Below are 22831 nucleotides of genomic sequence, written 5' to 3'. Positions count from 1 at the left end.
GGCAGCACCTGAGTAAAGAGACCATAAGTTGATAGCAATCTCCACACACAGATGCACATATATACATACAAATGAATGAAAGGAGAGGACCATCTATTCAGCTTTGTCATCTTATTGAGAAAGCAGGACTCCTCTTTCTGTCCTTCATAAAGACCTGCCTCATGTCTTATTCTTGAGTTGCACACACAGTCGTACTCTGGAGTGTTCTTGTGTTCTGTACATGGTCAGAGTCACACAGAGATTGAATTGTTTTGTTTTGTTGGTTTCTCTGTGTTAGCCCTGGTCATCCTGCAACTCACTCTGATTCTGCCCCAAGTGCTGGGATTAAAGGTGAGTGCTACCACAATCCAACGTCAGCCTTCTTTCTTACAGAATCCAGGACCCACCATCCTAAGGATGGCACTACCCACAATGGGTTGGGCCCTCTCCCATCAGTCACTAATTAAGAAAATGCCCTAGGGGCTGGAGAGATGGCTCAGCGGTTAAGAGCACTGGCTGCTCTTCCAAAGGTCCGGAGTTCAATTCCCAGCAACCATATGGTGGCTCACAACCATCTGTAACGAGATCTGGCGCCCTCTTCTAGCGTGCGGGCATACATGGAGGCAGAATGTTGTATACATAATAAATAAATCTTTAAAAAAAAAGAAAAAAGAAAATGCCCTATAGGTTTGCCTAGGGCCAATCAGTGGTAAAGTGCTAAAACCCAATGAAGACCCAAAGACTGGCAAGGCAGCTGGCATTCTTTCTTACCTACCAAATACATGGCATATGGAGACATGTCTGAAACATGCTACAGATCTACACTTAGGGAAGAGACTCCCAATAAAGAACCAGCAGACTTGAAGAACTGAACAGAATTTATTAAAAACCATAATGAGGGCTGGAGAGATGGCTCAATGGTTAAGAGCATGGGTTGCTCTTCCAGAGGTCCTGAGTTCAATTCCCAGCACCCACATGGTGGCTCACAACCACCTGTAATAGGATCTGGTGCCCTCTTCTGGCGTGTAGGCACACATGCAGAGGAACGCTGTATACATAATAAATAAATAAATCTTTAAAAAAACCAAAAACACACGCCTTTAATCCCAGCACTCGGGAGGCAGAGGCAGGCGGATCTCTGTGAGTTCGAGACCAGCCTGGTCTACAAGAGCTAGTTCCAGGACAGGCTCCAAAACCACAGAGAAACCTTGTCTCGAAAAACCAAAAAAAAAAAAAAAAAAAAAAACACCAAAAACATAATGAAGGTTAGGGATACAGCTCAGTCCTGGAGTGACCACTTAGTGTGTGAGAACCCAAGCTATTCTCCAGCATAGGGGGCAGTAGGGGTGAAAGTATTCAAATCGATCAAAAAAAAATTTTTTTTTTTTTGGCAGGGTATGATGGCACACATCCCAGCATTCAGGAGGCAGAGGCAGGTTCATCTCTGAGTTTGAGGCCAGCCTGGTCTATGAGCTCCAGATTGGCCAGGGTTACAGAGAAACCTCTCGAATAAAATCAAAAAGAAAAAGAAATTCAAGTTGGTCAATGAATAAAATTCAGGATAGACAATGCTGGATCATTAAGAACAAAGATGGAACTGAAAAAAAAGAAGCAAACCGTGACACAGATAGGACACAGAAAACATGAGAGAGCACGGGAAACTGGGCATATTTGCACAGCAGTTCACCCTGCACCAACAGGATCCAGTTTTGGCAGGAGCCTGTAATACCATTATTCGGGAGGCTGAGGAAGAAAGATCCAGTTTTAGGCTACTTTAACTACACAAAGAGACCTGTGTTGATGACAAAGGTCAAGTTTCACTGACCAGCAGAAGTAGTGTCCTAACAACCCCTAAACAGAAATGATGAACTGTCAACACAACAGACTCAATAGATCAAAGGAAATACAGGGCTGGGAGATGGTTCAAATGGTGAGCTGCTTATACAAGTATCAGGACACAAGTTCAAATACCCAGCAAGTGTCTATTTTATCCCACAGCTAAATATCTCTGGGGTTGGCAGGCCAATCAGTGAGCTTCAGATTCAGTGAAAAGATTTGTCTCACAATATAAGGTGCAGAAGCAACTGAGGAAGACATCCAAAGTCATCCTCCAGCCTTCACATACACACACATATATATGTATATGTGTATGTGTATAGTGCATGTATATAAAATGTATGTATGTACACACACACACACACGAAAAAGTGCCAGTTCTGATACATACTAAAACATGGGAGAGTCTCAAAATATGCTAAATGAAGAAACCAGTCACAAAAGATTATATACAACTACTCACAAGAATATCCAGACCACAGAGGAGATAATGAAAATATTCTTAATTTAGACTGTGGTGATTTTTACACAATTCTGTGGGATAATAAAGTCTATTAAATTATACAGTTTATAATGTATTTTTGCAGTTTGTGAGATAAGGTTTCATGTGGCCCAGACTGGTCTTGAAATCAATTAGTGAATAATGACCTTGAACGTGCTTAATCCTCCTGCTTCTACCTGCCAACATATTAAGTTAATGTTTATGGGTTTGAAGTTGTTATTTTTAAGACGCCTGAAATGTATAGCTCACCAAACTGGTAAATATAAAATGCTGTTACAATCCAAAGAGCCAGCAAGTAACATTCAAAGTTTGCACTACTTCCTAAAATTGAAGCTGGACATGTCCCAACAGCCTCAGCTCTCCAGTCTGTGCCCCGAGACACACTTTTGCAATTTTGTCAAAATTGTTGACAGCAGCTTTCTCTTCCTGGAAACAATCCTATTTTCCAACAACAGGACAAAGGATAAAATGCAACACATCCAATCAGAAACATAACACAGGCAAAGTGGAATGAGCTACAGTTGTGTACATGACTGAACACCCCTCCTTAGTTCCCTTCCTCAACTCTAATAGCAGTAATCACCCGTCTCTGTAGTCCACAACCCCTGTTAAAGAAAGCACTGTGGGGCTGGAGAGATGGCTCAGAGGTTAAGAGCATTGCCTGCTCTTCCAAAGGTCCTGAGTTCAATTCCCAGCAACCACATGGTGGCTCACAACCATCTGAAATGAGGTCTGGTGCCCTCTTCTGGCCTGCAGGCATACACACAGACAGAATATTGTATACATAATAAATAAATATTTTAAAAAAAAAAAAAAAAAAAAAGAAAGCACTGTGCTGTCAATTCTCAATGCAGACACACCCTCACAGAAGCCACTATGTGACTAACCTGTTCACATTCCAACTTCACCCTTTCACCTCTCTTCACACCCTATCCATCAACTCATTCTCACTTCCCTTTCCCTGGGGAGGACAGGGACAGTAAAGAGAATATCAACACGCTCCCATTGCCCATCCTACCCCCATTCCACTTTACCCTCTCCCACCAACGAGGAGCAAAGAGGGCCAGCTCTTCAGCCCAGGGCTAGTGCCTGCCCAAGACTTGGAGGGGGTGGAATGGGCCTGCAAAGAGTGTGGATGTTCCTGCTTCAAACTGTTCCTCCTGCACAGTAGTACTTCGTCAGGCACACTGTGGCTGTCTGATTGAAAATGACCCCACTGGCTGGTGTTTGAATACTTGCTCTCCAGCTGGAGGAACTGTTTGGGGAAAAGGTGTGGCTTTGGAGGAGGTGTGTCACTGGCAGTAGGTTTTGAGGTTTCAAAAAGACTCCAGCCATTCACAGTATGCTTCATCATGTGCAGATCTGGATATGAGCTCTCTACTGCTAGTGCCATGCTTCCCTGCCTGTGGTTATGCTCCCCATCAAGATGGTGATGGACTCCCCTCTCAGAAACTGGAAGCACCAAATAAACCCTTCTTTTCCTTAAGTTGCCTTGGTCATGTTGTTTTATCACACCAGTAGAAAAGTTAACTAACTCACACACTAAAGCACCAAAGGCGCACCCACATCCTGATTTACACATTTCAGTAAAGCCCTAGACATCCACGCCTTCTACCCCAGACAAGTCCCCAAGACACTTTCTGTCCATCCAGGTTTCTCACACTTCCTTATGGGAACTACTCATTAAGATCACTCATGACTTCTATGCCACCAAAGCCAGGAGAGATCTCTTAAGCTCTCATCACACTTGACCTTAAAAGCCACACATTTAAGGCAGGTTCCCACTAGCCTTCACAACAGCACTTTCCCTTGCCTGCAGTCACCACCCTTGCCTGGTTTCTCCTTCCATCAGTGTACTTGCACAACATGCCCTCAATGCCATCTAAACACAGAACATCACACTGTGAACCCAGCTCTTCCCTCTGAACTCTAAATATCCTTCCCTCTGAACTCTAAATATGCTGTGTGCTCTCTAAAAGTGTCCTAACTGAACAAGACCAAATCCACCTCCTAATGTTACCTTTATAACCTCCTACAGTCTTCCTCTTCCTGCAGCAGGCAAAAGTCCCTACCATCATCCTTCCTACTATCATCCTTTACTTTTCTTATTATCCATATCCAGTTGGCCAGCAAATCTCATCTGCTCTCACTCCAAGAAGGATCCAGACTCCAACCACTTCTCGATACCACTTCTTGGTCCCCTTCAGCCCAAGCTGCCATGACTGCTTTGCTGAATCACTGCCACGGACTTCTAAAGCCTCTCCTGCCAGCTGCACAGGGACAGCTATTCTTAACTTAGCTGCAGTGGGACCTTTCAGAAACAAGACCACATCATACCTTTGGCTCAAAACAGACCTATTTTACCACTCCCCTTAGGGCTCTTCCCTCCAACACAACAAGCATATTCTACTTAATAGCATCTCAGGCATGCTGAACTCTCTACCTATGTACATAACAATGCCCCCACGTACTGGCCTCTTGCCACCTTTCACCTAGGCAAAGGGCCCTTCTCAGGTAAAAAAGCACTGCCTTTCAGTCTGAAAAGGGCCTGCTCCTTTCCTCTTCTGCTGGCCCCTATCAGGATCCAGATGGCTACTATATCATTTACTATCTTCCTGAGACTAAAACCATGCAAGGCACGAGAATAGAAACATGGTTTGGCTCTGCTCATTACTAAGACAATAAGTACTCAAGTGTAGTAAAGGAGGAGCTGCTTGTTTGTTCCTGATCACTTAGACCTGAAATAACCATTTGTAAAACAAAATGGATCTGGAGAGCAATGTTAAAAGACAGACATCACAGAATAAAAGATTCAATTTATACAGTTTAGTGACATTCAAAAATTAAGTCACGTTACTTAAGGAGCCATTCACAAATGGCAACATAGAAGTAACGAGATAAAAGGCCTTGAGGAGGTTGGAAAGAAGGTGGTTATAGACGTCACACAGGACCAAAGGTAGTGACAATACTTTCTGAAACTGGCTAGTGCCAGTATAACTTAACAGTTCCAATGTTCCTTATTTGTACACACTCTCTGAATGAACTCACTAGACTTAAAATAAAAACTAAATATGAATGGGTACTGCAGGTTACAGCACACAAGTGAACCTAGCCTACCACTTGTCCTCAAAGCAAAACTCAACAGACACACAGCCACCTTTGCTAGTTAGCCACATTTTGACTGAGGCTGTTTTCCACACACAATAGCTAAAGAGCTGCAGAGACTAAATACTTGCCAACTGACCCTTCAAAGAAAATGTTTACCTATCTCAATAGAACTGTAAAATCATAATGTAAAATTTGTGAAGAAAATGAGCATAAAAACCAAAGACTGGTAGGGCGGTGGTGGTGCATGTCTTTAATCCCAGCACTTGGGAGGCAGAGACAAACACTGTATCATCATCTGCCAGCATGGACCTATCCTTCAAGGCACATGTGCTTATCCACAGCATGTCGAAAAGCATACAGCTCAGTGGTGGTTGCTCATGCCTTTAATCCCAGCACTCACAAGGCAGCAGCAGGCCAGCCTGGTCTACAAAGCAAGCTCCAGGACAGCCAGGGCTATATAGAGAAAGCCTGCCTTGAAAAAAGAAAAACATACAGAGCTGTTTTTATATGGTTCTGAGAGCCAGTAAGAAAGATTTTCATTTTATTATTTTTTTTTATTTGCATGTGTGTGCCTGTGTGCAGTTGTGCATATGAGCACAGTGCCTGCAGAGAGCAGAAGGTGTCACAATCTCCTGGAATGGGAGTTGCAGGTGAGCTGCCTGCTTGCAGGTTCTGGAAATGGAATTCCAATCCTCTCAAAAGAGCAGTACACACCCTTAAGCATGAGCTATCCCTTCTGCCCCAATATAGAGATTTTAAAGATAAATGTTTTAGAAATCATACTTCAAAATGGGTGATGGTGCACACCTTTAATCCCAGGACTCAAGAGGCAGAGGTAAGCGGATCTCTGTGAGTTCCAGGACAGTCAAGGCTACATATAAATATCCTCTCTCAGGGCAAAAGAAAAAATCATACTTCAAAAACCTCAAAGTTGGCAGGGCGATGGTAGTGCACGCCTTTAATCCCAGCACTCGTGAGGCAGAGGCAGGCGGATCTCTGTGAGTTTGAGACCAGCCTGGTCTACAGAGCTAGTTCCAGGACAGGCTCCAAAGCCACAGAGAAACAGAGAAAAGATATTACATTTATGTGTTTATCTACACGCAAAATAAACGTAACATAATCATAGTTTAAAGGGAAGAAACTTACAAATAAATATCCAAAATTTTCCTCAACAAAAATCCCCACCAGTCAGAACTTCTCCAGAGTCTCTGGTTGACTCTCACTGGCCTTGAAGAGCCGTTTCCTTACATAGCTCTACTGTCAGAATGAGAACAGTAACGAGAATGACATGAGTGTGACTACACTCAGGCACCGCACTGAAGTCAATACTATTCATTCACAGGTAGGGGACTAAAGAACAGTACTAGAGTCACAGTTGGAAAACTGCATGCACCAGAACGCAAGCCTTGTGCACTCTTGACCACAATACATTCTGAACTGAGGACAATGTCAAACCCTGCATGAGAAGTTAAGTACTGTAACACAAGGGCAGGTGCCAAATGCATAGGTGCTGAACCCTCCTGGAAGTTACATCAATGAGAAAGGCCTATAACTCGGCTGGCTATGTAAAAGGCTAAGGCAAGAGTATTACAAGTTTGAGACCAGCATGGGCTTCAAAGCAAGATCCTGCCTAAATGAATAAAAAGTATTTTAGAGCCAGGCTGTGGTGGCACACGCCTTTAATCCCAGCACTCGTGAGGCAGAGGCAGGCGGATCTCTGTGAGTTTGAGACCAGCCTGGTCTACAGAGCTAGTTCCAGGACAGGCTCCAAAACCACAGAGAAACCCTGTCTCGAAAAACAAAAAAAAACAAAAAAAAACAAAAAAAAAAAAAAAAAAGTATTTTAGTCCAGAATGTTATCTTCAAGAGAACACCTAATTGCTGCTTGGCTTTCTGGCCAAGACCAAGTACACTAAGCACTCCAAGTCCACACCAACTAGCTGTAAGGTGTAAGTAATCAAAAGCCTCCGTTGGGGTGAATCAGGCTCTGCCAAGCTCATGATGTACAGATGTCCCAGTTGGACATAAAAGTAGAAGCCTCTACGTACTTACCCAATTTGCCCTCTTAACTGCCACTCCAACTAGTATCCAGATGTCAGTCTCTAATCTCTCAAACCTGAAATAAACTGATCATTGTTCTAACTGGTTAATATCTCCCTTTCCAGTAAAGGGGAAAGGACTTTCTTAAAAACTAACCAAAGGTGCTTGTTCTGGCAGCACATATATCAAAACTGGAACAATAGAGTAACCGTTCTAGACCCTGTGAAGTATTCCACATTTTCCAGACTATGGCTCCAAATCCTGAGGCCATCAGAGTCAGCACAAGTTGAGGAAGAGGAAAGAAAGGAAGGTAATTCAGTGGTGTGTGGCCCAAGTCCTGCAAAAGGATGATTTTGGAGTTACTTGGTTGGGGAGGCCTTTGCAAAACTGGTACCCCAGGTAGTTGAAGCTAAGACCCTGGTCATAAAGGACATGACTAAAGTCTCAGTGAAAGAGAGGCTAAAAACGTTGAGAAAAGAATTACTAGAGCTCTTGAAACTGACAAAAAGATCCGAAAGTCAAGTTGGCAAAAGTGATGGCTACATTAGAGTCACTGTTAACAGTTGTGGAGAAAGGGCTCATTCCACCTAGAAAAGGAAGCTGATACCTGATGACTAAGGATAACCTCCAAATCTACTGCTCTGACATCAATTTTTATTTGATCTTGAAAGCCAGGAGAACATGTGGACATCTTGTCATAGGAAGGCTTGCTACCTACAGAAATCTGATCAACAACCTATCAGTTGTGATCAAGCTGACACTTGTGGAAATTGTCCTCTGAAATCTGTCACTTACTCAGTCAAGGATGCTGTTGTAAACAAAGAACTGAATCCAAAAGCAAAAATAACCAAAACCAAATCAAAGTCTATTTCACAAACTTCTACTAATCTATCTGATGATCCGGATTTTGATGAAGTTGCACTAATACTATAAGGAAATGAAAGACAGACAAAAATTGAAGAGAAGAAAGCAGTGCTGAAGAAAAGGATCTCAATGATCAAAATGCAAAGAGAGCCATTACCTACCAGATTACTAAAAATAGGGGACTTAGACCTAGGAGAAAAGAAAACTGACAGAAATCCCAGAGTAAATAGGGAAAAGTTCAGAAGAGCCAAAATTTGAAGATGAGGTGAGGTTCGTGAAGTTCATAGAAAGAGCAATGGTATGATGAACTATCTGGCATTTGCACTGGAGCTAAAAAGTGGCGCACGCCTTTAATCCCAGCACTCGGGAGGCAGAGGCAAGCGGATCTCTGGGAGTTCTAGACCAGCCTGGTCTACAGAGCTAGTTCCAGGACAGGCTCCAAAACCACAGAGAAACCCTGTCTTGAAAAACCAAAAAAAAAAAAAAAAAAAAAAAAAAAAAAAGCATTAAGTTGCCATAGCACACACTTCTAATCCCGGCACTCAGGAGGCAGCGGCAGGCTGATCTCGGAGAATTCGAGGCCAGCATGGTCTACAAAGAGAATTCCAGGACAGGTTCCAAAGCTATACAGAGAACCCCTACCCCCCCTCCAAAAAAAATAAAGGGGAAAAAGTGTACTAAGCTTAGGTAAAATTGCTACATAGTCTAGTTTTTTGCAATTATTTTAGATCAATGAAAGTATTTAAACTTTGAGGCCAACTTGGTCTACAGAATGAGTGCCAGAGCTACACGGAAAAATCCTGTCTTTTCTGCCTCCCACAAAAAAAAAAAAAAAAATATTTTAAACAACAAAAAAAGGCAAACCAAAGCTAAAAAAAAAAAAAAAAAACCTTCATATTACATTTTCTTTGTTGTGTAAGGAGAGGGACAGCAAGGGGCCAAGGCATGTGTTTGGAGATAAGAGGACAACTTGCTGAAGTTGGTTTTCTCCTTCCACTATGAGTCCTGAAGAGCAAACTCGGTGCAGCTTATCAGCAAGCACTTTACCATTAAGCCACCTCACCAGATCACTCCTCAGTCCCCATACTTCCAGCACCACCCATTACAGGTCTGTGCTTAAGGTGTTAAGCAAGAACCTACAGGAATTTGGCACGCTGAGGCAGGAGACTTTAACTTTATCTCAACTTAAAGGCTAACCTGGGTCACAGCACAAGGCACTGCATAAAAGGGGGGAAGGGCAAAACAGACAGGAAAGACAGGGGAAGGTAAAAAACAACATACAGAATCTGGGGGAAGACTTCATAGGTCTGGAAGCAGGGAGCTGAGTGACTCAAGCACTAAGTATCCATCTTGTTAACACACAGCTCTTCACCAGCATGGAAGGACCTTTTTAAAACACCCAAATCAAGAAGACCAGTCAAAGCAACATCTTGAAAAACAAAAATGCAACCATTTTTATTTTTTTCTTGGTAGCAGTGGGGATTCAAACCTAGGGCCAAAAGCATGCTAGCTAAGTCCTTTTAAAATATTTATGTGTATATGTGCATGAGCATATGTATGCTTGTATACCACATGTGTACAGGGGCCTGTGGAAATCAAAAGAGGACATCAGATCCTCAACTGGAGTTAAAGGCAATTGTGGATGCTACAAACCAAACCCAGGTCTTCTGCGAGAGCAGCCAGTGCTCTAAACCACTGAGCCACTAGAAAGTCTTGGTAAACTGCCCAGCAGGCTTTGAACTTGCTATCCTACCTCAACCTCCCCAAGTAGTTGGGTTACAAAACTATATACCAGGTCCTGTTTATTTGTTTATTTACAAGACATCTGGCAACCTAGGATATCCAAAGTTCAAACAAGTAAAAGTCAGTCCACCAATACCAGCCCTTTTTCCCTGAGGCTTCGACTTAGACCTTATCTGGCCACACCTCACTAATGTCAGAATACACTGTTGGGCTACTTTCTGCATCCTTAAAATCAATACAATATGATACTACGTAACAGATGTTATACTGTATTATTCAGGGAATGGAGGGGAAAATGAAGTCTTCCACATGTTCAATACAAATGCATCCAAAAGCTAGGACACAAGCCACTGCAAGCAGCACTCAGAGCATTGAAGTGGCAGACACTGAAGATCTCTAGGTGGCCACAGCAGAGCATATCTACATTCACATTTATTAGAGGGACTCGGTGAAGTGCTCCATACCTGTGGCAAATTCAAATTTTGCTTTTAAGAACTTTCTGGAATTTAATACACTTAATCCATGCTGTGTGAACCCACAGATGTGGAGCCCAAGGATACAGAGGGCTGAGTATATAATACTAACAAGCTTTGTTAACTGTCTTTGTAATTGTAAGCTCTAGACTGCAGATCCTTAAGGGCTGTTCATCAATGAATCTGAATCTCTAATACATTTCCAACAAAGAAAAGATTCAATTAGTACACCTGCTGATCAAAACCTCCTGGGGGGGGGGGGGGCTGAGGGCTGGAGAGATGGCTCACTGGTACAAAGCACTTACTACTCTTGTAGATGACCTGGGTTTAGTTCTCAACACGCACACAGTTGCTCACAAATGTCTGTAACTGCAGTTCTTTTAATATATATATATATATATATATATACACACACACACACATATATATACATATATACATATATATACATACATATACATACATACACACCTCCATGTGGTTGCTGGGAATTTAACTCAGGACCTTTGGAAGAGCAGGCAAAGCTCTTAACCATTGAGCCATCTCTCCAGCCCAATCAACTGCAGTTCTAAGGGATCCAATGTCCTCTGTGGGCACAGCATGCACATAATACATACATGCAGGCAAATACTCATACTAAAATAAAAAGAATCTAAAAATTATTTAGGAAGATTAGAAGTAGATTAAGGTGGGCATGGTAATTTACAACTATAATCTCAGCACTTGAAAGGCAGGGACAGAAGGATGTCAAGTTCAATGCTAGCCTGGGCTACATGGCAAGACCCTGTCTCTAAACAAGGAGGGGGTAATAAATGATGGGAACAGTACAGTGGTTGTTAAGAGTTGTGGGTGGGTTGACTGAAGTTCTCAACACAACCCACAGGCTCAGATTCAGGACAGAAGTCAGAAACCATCTCCATGCCTCCTGTCTTATAATATGTGCCAAGAGTACCATTTAGTGCTGAATTTATAGTTTTCCTAACACTCCTCACTTTAACCAGTCACATCATACCAACTTTAAGTACCTCCCTCTACTGCCACACCACATATCTCCAGGAAAAAAGACATTTCTCCACCTGCAGAGTCCAGGACACAGACAACTCCTTTACAACTGGGTATGGGTGCTAAAAGCAGAACATACCATATGTTCCCTCCCCTCCACCCTCAAAAGACAGAACTGAGTAAACTGATCCAGGTTTAACAACTCTAGGGAAAGGTTTTCATTTTAAAAAGAGGGGGTAGGGTTAGAGATCTAAAAACAAAACTGACAGCTGATCACAAGATGACGTCAAAAGATTTTTTAAAAAAATAAACTCAAGAATGGTATGTTATAAAAAAAAAGAAGAATGGTGTGTTATTTGGGGAAAATCTAACTTGCTAAGTTTTAAGCTCAATATGACAATGTATTTTCATGAGATAAAGGGGGAAACTTTCAAAGTGGTATTTGCAAAATACATAATTTTAAAGCTAACTCTTCAGGCATCTGACATGCTACACACCTTGTCTTCCTGCCACTAAATAACCTGGAGGGCAGGATCCAGGTACTGCGGACATAGCTCCCAACCCACAAAAGCCCTGGAACTCAGTCCATGAATCTCCACTCTACAACAGTGTAGGTTCTAAAAGGCAGTGGCACTCCAGTATCGTCTAGGAAGGTCTATGAAAGTACATTCTCGTGCCTGCAAGATGCCTCAGTGGTAAAGGGTGCTTTCCAAAGCCTGCTGACCTGAGTCTCATCCCTGGGACCCAAATAGTAGAAGGGAAGAACTGACTTGCACAAGCTGTCCTCAGGCACACATATGAGTGCTGCAGTATATGTGCACCTACAATTACACACTTGCAAACTCACACATATGTAATTTTTTTAAAAAAATTAAGCCTCACGCTGGCAGCGATGGTGCACATCTTTAATCACAGTACTTGGGAGGCAGAAGTAGGCGAATATCTGTGAGTTCAAGGCCAGCCTGGTCTACAGAGAGTTCCAGGACAGCCACAGCTACACAGAGAAACTCTCTCGAGAAAATAAACAAAGTCTCAACTTCTACCACAAATTTACAAAGGTGAAGTCTAACATCCATGGTTTAAAAATATTCCAAGTGCCGGGCGATGATGGCGCACGCCTTTAATCCCAGCACTCGGGAGGCAGAGGCAGGTGGATGATCTCTGTGAGTTCGAGACCAGCCTGGTCTACAGAGCTAGTTCCAGGACAGGCTCCAAAGCCACAGAGAAACCCTGTCTCGAAAAACCAAAATAAGTAAATAAACAAACAAACAAATATTCCAAGTGATTCTAGTGTATGTTAGTCTATCATAATGCCAGCACCACTGATATTTAGGGCTGGATAGGGAGGTGAGCTTACAATAATCTCTATACCACAGGTTTAACCTCTACCCTCTACAGCACAGTGGAGAGTAAGGCCAAAAACAATGCTTCCTGAGAGGACAAACAGTTGAAAGACCATCCTCACCTAGAGTAAATTTAAAAAGCAGATATGGAGTGAAACTAAGTGTAAAGCACTTGCCTACAGTAAATGAGGCCGTAGGTTCAATCCCCAGCACCACAAGCAACAGGGGGGAAAAAAAATCACTTTTACTGATTTTTTTCTCTTCTTGAAGGGAGGCGGTGGAGGTCTATTATATAACCCAGGACAATGGCCTTGAGCTCCAGCTCTTCCTGTCTCTGCCTCCCAACTGCTGGGATTAAAGGGGTTGCTCCTATGCCCAGTTTTACTAATTCTTCATCTCATTTGGAATACTATGGATAGATGTCAAAGCCTCATGCATCCTAGACAGGTACGTTACAGAGCTAGACCCTCAGCTACAAGGAAAGCTTTGAGGCAAAGAAATATACTTCAATTACCCTGATTTCTCAGTCCAGAATCTATACACGGTATTATCATGGGTCAACTAAAACAAAAGGAAAGTCACCTGAGATCTTGAGGAAGATGTAAAGCTGCTGAAAGTCAAAAGGTCTGGCCAGTATTTTCAAGAACATTTTAAGAAAAAGCAGCTCCTCAGCCTCCACAGCAGCTCAGATCTTGAGGCAAAGGAGCCAGGCAAGACTCCCTGACCTCTTCATAAAGTAAACTCAGTAAGCTGAGTTTTAGCTGAACAGACAGTTGGAAGAACTTCTTTATCATTTGCTCTTTTGAAGTGTAGTAAATGCAAAAATATAGATCAACATACACTGGTAATATCTGATATGAAATCTAAACTACCAACTACAAGGTCCAAGTTGATCATAGAAGTAAACTGAGTTATCAACCCCGACAAATACTGGTCTAAGGAAGACGTGCTTACTTGTAACAGCACATTTTTTTAGAGGAAACTCACAAAAGATTCATCTTAAAGCAGCTAAGTAAACCCCACTTGAAGTCATAATTCCACTGCTTCCTATTTTCTGAACAACTATAGAATATTCTTAAACACTCGGTTAATGCAAACTCCTTTTGTTTGTGTAGTCTGTGGCTGGTAGTTTTGATTACGTGCAGTTGGGAGGGGGTCTACTTATAATGGAGTATATCAAAACACTCTTCCCCTGTACATAAGCCAATCCATGTTACAAGTAACTATCACCATGGAGATAGAAAAAGCTGATTTCAGGTATGACTGAATGAGTCAAAGACACTGCTAAATATTTTAGACTCCCTGGCCAAATACAGTAAAGTGCAGACTAGGAGTCAAAGCACCCACAGCTACTCCCCAAGTTACATACTGAGCACACCTTATCCAAAGTGGTTGGGACTACAACTACTTCGGTTTCAGATTTGAGTCTTGGCACAGACTTTACCAGTTTTGCAGCCCTAATACAAACTGCTCACAATCTGAAAGTTTGATGCTAAAAAGCCACAGCATTTTGATGTGAGGTATGTTTAACCTGAACCTTTGCTGAAGCTCAAGACTGGATGTAGTCTTCCAATTGCAGCAACAAACCAGGAAAAACCTAAGAAATCATGAACTTATTGATTTGAGGCAACCACACAGAAGCATCAAAGGAACTGTGCTGTTTGTTTAAGCTCCTGGGGGTGTTTTCTATACATAAGTACTGATTTAGACAAAACACTCTCAAGTGTCATGACTCGCTGTTCCAGCACAAGTAGGTGATTTAATTAACTTTCACCTCCCTTCTAATGGAAAAACTTGAAATAACTTCCAGTTCAGTTTTTTTTTTTTTTTAGCCCACCTGAGTCTTCAGCACATGGCTTTCCTAACTGTACCTAAACCTTTAAAAGTTAATTTTAAACTAGGTGTGGTGGTATGTGCCTCTACTCACTCATAAAGCTTGTGAGGGAGAGGCAGGAAGATCAAGAATTTAAGGCTAAACTTAGCTGAACAGAAAGATCATGAACATCCTAAACTACAGGAGACCCAAAAAAACATAAAAAATTAATAAATAATGAGCCAGGTGTAGTGGTGCATGACTTTAATCCCATTACTCCAGAGGCAGAAGCAGTAAAGATCTCTAGCTACAGTGAGACCCTGCCTCAAAAATAAACAAAATTAAAAAATCAAGTTGACTTTGGTAATTATAATTATGGTCACTGCTGGACTGATTGGATGTGATAAGCTCGGTTCTAACTGCTTTCGGGGAACTTATTTACATATATCCTCAGTTACAGGTCTAACGTGCACATTGGTTGGGACAGAATTGTTTTCCCGGGTCACAGGGCAGCAAAGGTAAGAAATTTGCCCAAGGTCACGGGGCTAGAAAGTGGCAAAGAGAGATTTAATTTCCAAACTGTCCAAAAGAAAGTTCAACCACCACTGACACAACAGAGATCTTGCACCTTACTACTTCAAGGCACATTTTAGCCGTAGGCCATCTGAAGTCCCTTTCTCACCGGCTGCCCCGTCAGCAACATGACCTTGAGGGAAAAAAACCAAAGTAAACTTCACTTAAGAAAGTGAAACAGTACCCGTCTAACAAGTGCTCTGAGGGAAGGAAACCCGTCCAAGAGCCCTCCTCTCCGGGGCGGAAAGCAAAAAACATAAACAAAGCTCTGAGCCACCCTAAAGAGAACGCAGCGGGTAGGGGGGAAATGACAGCAGGTCACGCGGTGGAGAAGCCCCGGCACCGAGCTAATCAAATCACTCATTCGGTCCCACCTACAACTCCAAGTTCAAGTTCTGAAAAAGGAGAGGGGGAAAAAACCTCCAAGTTAACACTGAACCAAGCTTCTTTAAAAGGGAGATACTTGGAGCCACAAAAATAAGCCCTCACCCTAGCTCCAAAACACCAAGGAGTCCGAGTGCCCCCGGTCAGCGGAGGCTGAGGATTCACCGCGAAGGCCCCGGGAGACTCGGAACTGGTTTTTGTGTATTCCGATGACTCTGCGGCTAATGCCCAGAAACCCACAAAACTTGTTCCTCGGAGGACCAGAGTCCAACAAAGGCTTTCGCGAAGGTCTCCGACGAGTTGACAAGCTCCGGGAAACCTCGAGAAGTCGCTGGGAAGGCCCCGGCGCGGGAGCCCTGGAAGCTCGTCCCGGACCCCCGACTTGGCTGCGGCTCTCGTCGCCTCGCCCGGGCTCCCGCTTCGCCCAGCCCGGAGAGTCACCTCGGCGTCCAAAGTTCGCCGCCGACTCGGCGGGCTGCCAACGACAGGCTGACAGGAGCTGGCGACTCGGTCCCGGCCAGGGCTGGACGCCGCCTCCCGGGCCGCCAAAGCAGCCGATTCCGGGGGGGAGGGGAGAGGGGCCGGGGCGCTCCCTCCCCACGCCGCCCAGACCTGACCATCACCCCCGTCGGTCGGCCGCCCGCCCGCGCGGCCGGCGCACCCCGTGCCGCCACCCCCTCCCCCGAGTTACCTGGAGGCGCCCACGACCCGCAGCTAGTCACGCTCAGGCGGGAAAAGGGCTCACCGACACCATCAGCAAAGCGCCCAAAATGGCGGACGTATCAAGCAGGCCTGGAGTTACCCCCGCCCTCCCTCCGGCCGCCCCGCAGCCAATCTCGGGCAAGACTCCGCCCCCTTCCCGAAAATAATTGGCCTGACTCTCCCGCCCCCCACAACCTATTGGCCCTCCCAGCGGGGCCCTCGCCTCTACTCCGATTGGCTCGGGACCCTTGTCAGTCAAGCGCGAGAGGCGCATTTTTTTTCCCATGGTCTTGACGGATCCGGAACCTCTAGGACCCCGGTGTCTGAGAAACAAGTCAGAAATGGGGAGAAGCTTGGGCTGTGTTCCTATACGCCGTAGCAACAGCAGTGCCTCGCGTGACGGACGCTTCGGACCACCAATCCGCGTAGTCAGTGCATTTTAAAACAAATGAGCCAAACCAATCCCGGCTGTGTAGCTTTAGATACGAGGGAACCAATGGGATAGCACAATGACAACAGGCGGTGGGGCAACGGCCTCGGGGGAGGGAAATGGGGGGGGGGGGGGGAATACCGGTGATGACGTGAGTCACAACAAGACCTGTGGCGGAAGTCACTTGGAGTTGGGGAATTAGCTCAAATGGTAGAGCGCTCGCTTAGCATGTGAGAGGTAGTGGGATCGATGCCCACATTCTCCACTGTATAATTTTACAAAAGAGTGTTTGTTTAAATTAAACACTACAGACAGACTAAGGGACAATCCTAAAAATGGGATCAAAGTCGAGGTCTTCCTGAGACAAAACAGACTTAGAAAAAAATGCCAGGTTGTGATTTTTGTCAAAGAAAAGAATTTACACATGAATTTCTTCCAAATACTAGAGTATCACCAATTGAACCATACATTTGTCCCCCCTCAGAGCTAAGGTCCTGGACCTCGGGATCCCCACTTGCAAGCCTCCCCAATACCCCAGACTTCCCACTTTGATAGTTAATCACAGTTGTCATTTCTCCTAGGGCTATTTAAAAGGAGAAATTGAGCTCAGCCCACGTATTCATTCCTCTACCAACTGGCCCAAAGGGTTGTGACCTGCAAGCTCCTAAACCTGCTGCTTTGACTTCCCTGCCATAATGGCCAGTACCCTAGTACCATAAGGCCCAATGAACCCTTTCTCCCTAAAGATGCTTTTGTCAAAATGTTCTACCCCAGCAGGATAAGGTACTAAAGGGAAGGTACAAAGAAAAATGTACTAAGACGCTTCCCTTATGCCCCCCTATGAATAACATGCTCTATTCAGAGTAGACATGACAGAAGTTCAGGGGCACTGCAGCCTGGCCACCAAGGTCAACAAAGTCTCCCACTCTTGGAAGTCTTTCATGAAGCAGGCCTTCCCATGCCATTTGGAAAACAAGTGACCAAGATGATCGAACTGAAGGACAGACTGTCCTGGGAAGGTATTATATTGTAAGACAGGCCAGCGCTCCAGATCCCTAGGGTGTTGGTGGCAGGAAGAGGCAGGGTATCACAGAGACCCCCAGGATGGGGCTTTGGAGCTCACAGGTATTTGGAGACTGAGTAGCAGAGGAGGCTGAGTCACACAGGCCTGGAGTAACAGTGCTCACACCTCAACAGGGGCTACCTGCACATCTCTCTCAGCAGTAGCTATAGTGCTTCTGACTTGTTCAGGGATTCGCTGAGGCTGGGAGAGCATGTGCTGTGTCTCCTGAGAATCTTCTCTAGGCTACCTCTAGGCACCCATCCCCTGGGAGGAGGGACAGAGCCTACTACTCCCTGGACTGGAGGAGACAGGACCTGCATTCTTGGGCACTCAGGGCTTTTCCAGGTTCAGAATCTCTGAGCCTCCACCCTTTTACGTGGGGCCCAGCTGGCCTGAGCCCTCCACCTCACTCACCCTGGCTCTGACCTCCACTACCAGGGTAGTAAGAGAGGGATGTATAGTTACACAAACCCACCATGGCCTCCAGTCTTTCCAGAGAGTTATGGCTGGAGGCAGCCGCCAGAGTTTATTGCTAGAAGGTCCGCAACAGCATTACAGTCCCCATTCTACACACTAGCAGCACGACCAGAGATCTTTTGAACACCACAGGCCAAATAGGGGTTGGGTGACCATGGTCAGGTAAGGACTCCCAAGCTCTCAGAAGTGCAAGAGATAATATCTACCAGCCTGTCACGCCCACCACTCCAGGCAGTCCACAAAAGTTAACTAGAAGTCTTACCTGAGGCCATACAACTAGTGACAATATGTGTTAAAACTGAGACCTAGTGACAAAGAGTTAAGGAGGCAGAAAGCTCAGGGTAGGGCAACAGTTAAAGGGTGGGCCATGATTGGAAGGGGCAGCATCTGTGCTATCCTCGAAGGAAAAGCTCCGTTTCCTCACTGACCAAACCAAGCTCCCTACATCACCTAGGTGAGTCAGCCCCGCGGCCCACCAAACCAGCATCCCTTCATTCATCTGTAAGGAAAGCACCTCCTGGCATCTGTTCCGTGTTCCTTTCTCCCAGACTCTGGTGGGTTCCAGGGACGTGCACAAAACATTACAACTAAGAGATCCCCTGTCATCTCCCCCAGGCCAGGCAGGGAGGTTAGGCGTAGGTTGTCAGATGCTGCAGTGCACACATTCCTATTCTAGCCAGATGCACTGAAGTCAAAGAGGCCTTCCTGGGGAAGGAAGGACCTGATCCCGAAGCCCACCAGCCAGCCCTGTAGAGCCATGGACAGGCCCGAAGCAGGGGAAGACTTGTGAGCTTGCCTAGGACATGCTCGGCATCTGAAAACTTACAGGTTTGATGGATCCCCTCTTTCTCCCTCTCCTTTTTCCTCTCTCTCTCTCCTTTTCCACCCCTACCACCCCCACCACATCCCGTCCCCCAGCCCACTCTCCTCACCCTACTTCCTTCTGGAGCTTAATGGTTTACTTTTCTGTGCATTTTGAAGAACACACACATGTAGGCTTAGTTTTTTTTTTTAAATATTTATTTATTTATTATGTATACAATATTATGTCTGTGTGTATGTCTGCAGGCCAGAAGAGGGTACCAGACCCTATTACAGATGGTTGTGAGCCACCATGTGGTTGCTGGGAATTGAACTCAGGACCTTTGGAAGAGCAGGCAATGCTCTTAACCTCTGAGCCATCTCTCCAGCCCCCTAGGCTTAGTTTTTAAAGCATGACCGTTAGAAAGCATACTGGAATGAGCAAGTGACTGTCACTCCTTAAACTTCAGAAGTTTAAAAATACAGAGCTGCCTCATTTGAATTCACTGAGGTAACAATTTAAAAGCAAATGCTTCACAAAGGACATTTTAACATACCTGTCATATACTGCAATAAAAAGATAAGCTCTGCCTCTTTACAACTTTAAATTGGTTTAGGTTTAGTTCAAACAGAAGACACCCCAGTGTCTTTCTGTTCTCTTACCTTCCACTCTCTGCTGACACAGATTCGGGATGGAATGGGGGCCATTACTGCCCTGGCAGAGGACAAGGTCCAGAAGGACCTGGGCTGCTCTCCAGAAGCCTTGTGTCTAAGCTGTTGCTGGGTCAAATCAAGAAATCCTGAGGCACCAAAAGCTACGGAGAAACCCTGTCTCGAAAAATCAAAAATAAATAAATAAATCCTGAGACTCAAGAGGGGTAATAGGAGTCTCCTAGGGGATCTGAGTGGTCACCCCCTTAGCCTGGATGTTCTACCCTCTTTCCCTCTTGTTTTTATAGTGTTAGGGCTGGGGAGAAGCAGGACTTCCCTAAAAGGATGCCTGGTAGCTACCGAGTCTGAAGAGAGACCCTCTGAGCATTTGACCCCTCTGTGGCTACCATGCTTCCAGAAAAAGTTGAAAAGGAGATAGTTGGGTGAAAAGAGACTGTGCTTGGGATCGACACTCGACACTAGATCACAGGCCAGAAGCCAGTGAGGGTCTTGGAGGGTGAGACTTCACCCCATACCCATATTTATTTGTTTGTTTATTTATTTATTTATTTATTATGTATACAATATTCTGTATGTCTGCGGGCCAGAAGAGGGCACCAGACTTCATTACAGATGGTTGTGAGCCACCATGTCGTTCCTAGGAATTGAACTCAGGACCTTTGGAAGAGCAGGCAATGCTCTTAACCACTGAGCCATCTCTCCAGCCCCCCCTCCTTTTTTTTTTAAATATTTTTTAATTCTTTTTTCAAGGTTTATATATTTATTATGTATACAGTGTTCTGCCTGCATATACTCTTGCATGTAAGAAGAGGGCATCAGATCTCATTATGAAATGATTGTTGCTGGAACTGAACTCAGGACCTCTGAAAGAACAGCCAGCAGTCTTAATTGCTGAGCCATCTCTCCAGCTCCCCATTTGCATCTTTTGAGAAGAGTAAGCTGATTGGAACCTGAGCCCAACAAACTTCCAAAATGCCCAAGATCTGGTCACACAGATTCTGCTTAGCCATTCAAGATGGGCACTGCCTCGGTGGCTCAGGGTGGCTGTGGACACAGGACAGACCTTAGACACACTCTAATGGAGGAGGGATACTCAGATCTGCTGAAGGAGGGGCTGTTACCAATAGGAAACTCTTAAGGTCTCAGGGAGGTGTGAGTAAGATGTGGAGAGGTGGCTGTCACCAAAGAGCAGAGCAGTTGAACAGAGGGTAGAAGATGGCGGGTGAATAGCAACAATTCTGCTTCTCAATCACTTTGTGCCCAAGCCTCGGTTTCCTCGATATCAAAAGGGGAACACCTGACTGGGCTGCCACAAAGTTAAATAGCCAGGTGAATGTCACCCTTGTCTATACTACCCCAACTCCTTAAAAAAAAAAAAAAAAGCCCTCTTGGCTCAGGGTCAAGATGCCCCCTGGGGGGCGGAGCACAGCATCAGCCAGGGCCTGCCTTGGGGTTTTGAAATTTCTCTGATCTCTGGATGGACTGCCACATAGCTGCTTTCCTCCAAATTGTAACATCCCTTTTTGGAGCTCTGGAAGATTTGAAAAGAATAGGAAACTTAGAAACTCTCAAACCTCAGGAGGCTCCTGAATATGTCAGAATTCACAAGACCCCTCCCAAAGGTTATACAAGCGTATTGGCTGGGCAGAGGAGACTCTCCAATCATCGGGGGTGTGGTATTAGAGTCGGAGCCCTTGGTGAGGTGGGTTTCTCAGTGATAATTGCTTTTGAGTACCCCCACTGCTGTGAGCAACCCTAGCAAACTCACTGGTTTGCTAAGCAAGACAGGTGATGTGGTTCCTTTGGTCCTCACCAATTCCTTATCGGGAGTAAAGAGATGATATTCATGTCCTCCCAGGAAAATTCAAAGAATGGTGGGGGGGGGGGTGAGCTGTGGGTGGTGGTGGCACACGCCTTTAATCGCAGCACTTGGGAGACAGTGACAGTCAGATCTCTATGAGTTCGAGGCCAGCCTGGTCAACAGAATGAGTTCCGGGAGAGGCTCCAAAGCTAAAGAGAAACCCTGTCTTGAAAAAAAGGGGGCGGGGATCCCCACTACCTGAGGCTCCCAGTAAGCAGATTACTTAAATGCAGCACTGTCCATCAGCATGACCCTGCCTTGGTACCTAGTAGGTGATGATTGGACTGACTCCTGGCTTCCTCTAGCTGACCACATAAACAGGAAAAGGTCAGAGATAAGGCCTCTGAGCACCAGCCAACAACCTTAAGCATGCAATAACCCTATTTAGGGAATGGGATCCCTAACCATGCAATAGCTCCATATGTAGACGGTATTGCCCACAGTACTGGGGGAGGAAAAGGACAGCAGAAGGTGACTTGACCCTTTCTCTGTTCAGACAGGCTGCCAGGGCCAGCAGCCCAAGTTCTTCCTTTCCCACCCCTGGCCCGACCCTGGGCTGCATGCATAGATAGCAGAGGGAAAACGAGTATACTTGCAACACCCCATCCCCAGTGCAGGCATGGTCTCGAGTCAGCTGTCAGACAGACTAGGCTGGGAGCTGGACTCAGTGAGTGCTTTCGGGTGATTGGCCCAACCGAAAGGTGAGCAATTTGAGGGGCTTTGGCCTCACAGGCAACTTGGTGGCAAGAGATACAGCCTTTGGGCATGGGAGTTCAGATGCCACTCTGGCTGTGCCAGTCTTTGCAAACTTAGGCCTGTCCGTTACCTTTGAGTTTTATTAGGTCACAGCCTCTGTTCTATCAAGGACCAGCCCTGCCATAGGCCATCTCCTCTAACATTGTTGCACAGAACCCTTAAAAGGCTCACCAATAACAGGAGTCAGCACAGTCCATTCCCTACTACCCCTCTCTACAGAGATAGGCCTATACCCCCAGGCCAAGCTCATAGTAGTAGAACCAGCAAGTCAGACTGCCTTTGTCACAACCAAGCTGACTATTGTCCTAGGGACTCCTGATCTCAGTTACAGGCCAGGGGAGCAACTCTGGTATGTTCCAGTGAAACTGGGTGTCTGCAGTTCCCTAGGCCTTTTTCCTGCGAGTCTCCC

At 45.2% G+C, this 22831-nt stretch overlaps 1 protein-coding gene and 1 pseudogene across 21 annotated transcripts in view; one reads left to right on the top strand and one right to left on the bottom strand.

The window, feature by feature from the left end:
* Ppp6r3 (protein phosphatase 6 regulatory subunit 3) overlaps nucleotides 1-16476 on the bottom strand; it is a 134596-nt gene extending 118120 nt beyond the window's left edge. For 20 of the 21 annotated variants that reach the window (XM_041660739.1, XM_041660741.1, XM_041660742.1 and 17 more), the window contains exon 1: nucleotides 16352-16476. The gene's annotated coding sequence lies outside the window, so the exon portion shown is untranslated. Of the gene's footprint in view, nucleotides 1-15765; nucleotides 15869-16351 lie in introns of those variants that run through there. The other variant, XM_041660735.1, reaches the window with a different exon arrangement.
* The window catches only part of LOC121454784, a 42987-nt pseudogene extending 26458 nt beyond the window's left edge, over nucleotides 1-16529 (top strand).
* Nucleotides 16530-22831: the final 6302 nt, after the last annotated feature.

This window comes from Microtus oregoni, unplaced genomic scaffold (assembly GCF_018167655.1).
Source record: "Microtus oregoni isolate MIOR12 unplaced genomic scaffold, Mior012 000012F_ref0000307, whole genome shotgun sequence".
Taxonomy (NCBI): Eukaryota; Metazoa; Chordata; class Mammalia; order Rodentia; family Cricetidae; genus Microtus; species Microtus oregoni.
This window is presented reverse-complemented; position numbering and strand designations above follow the sequence as displayed.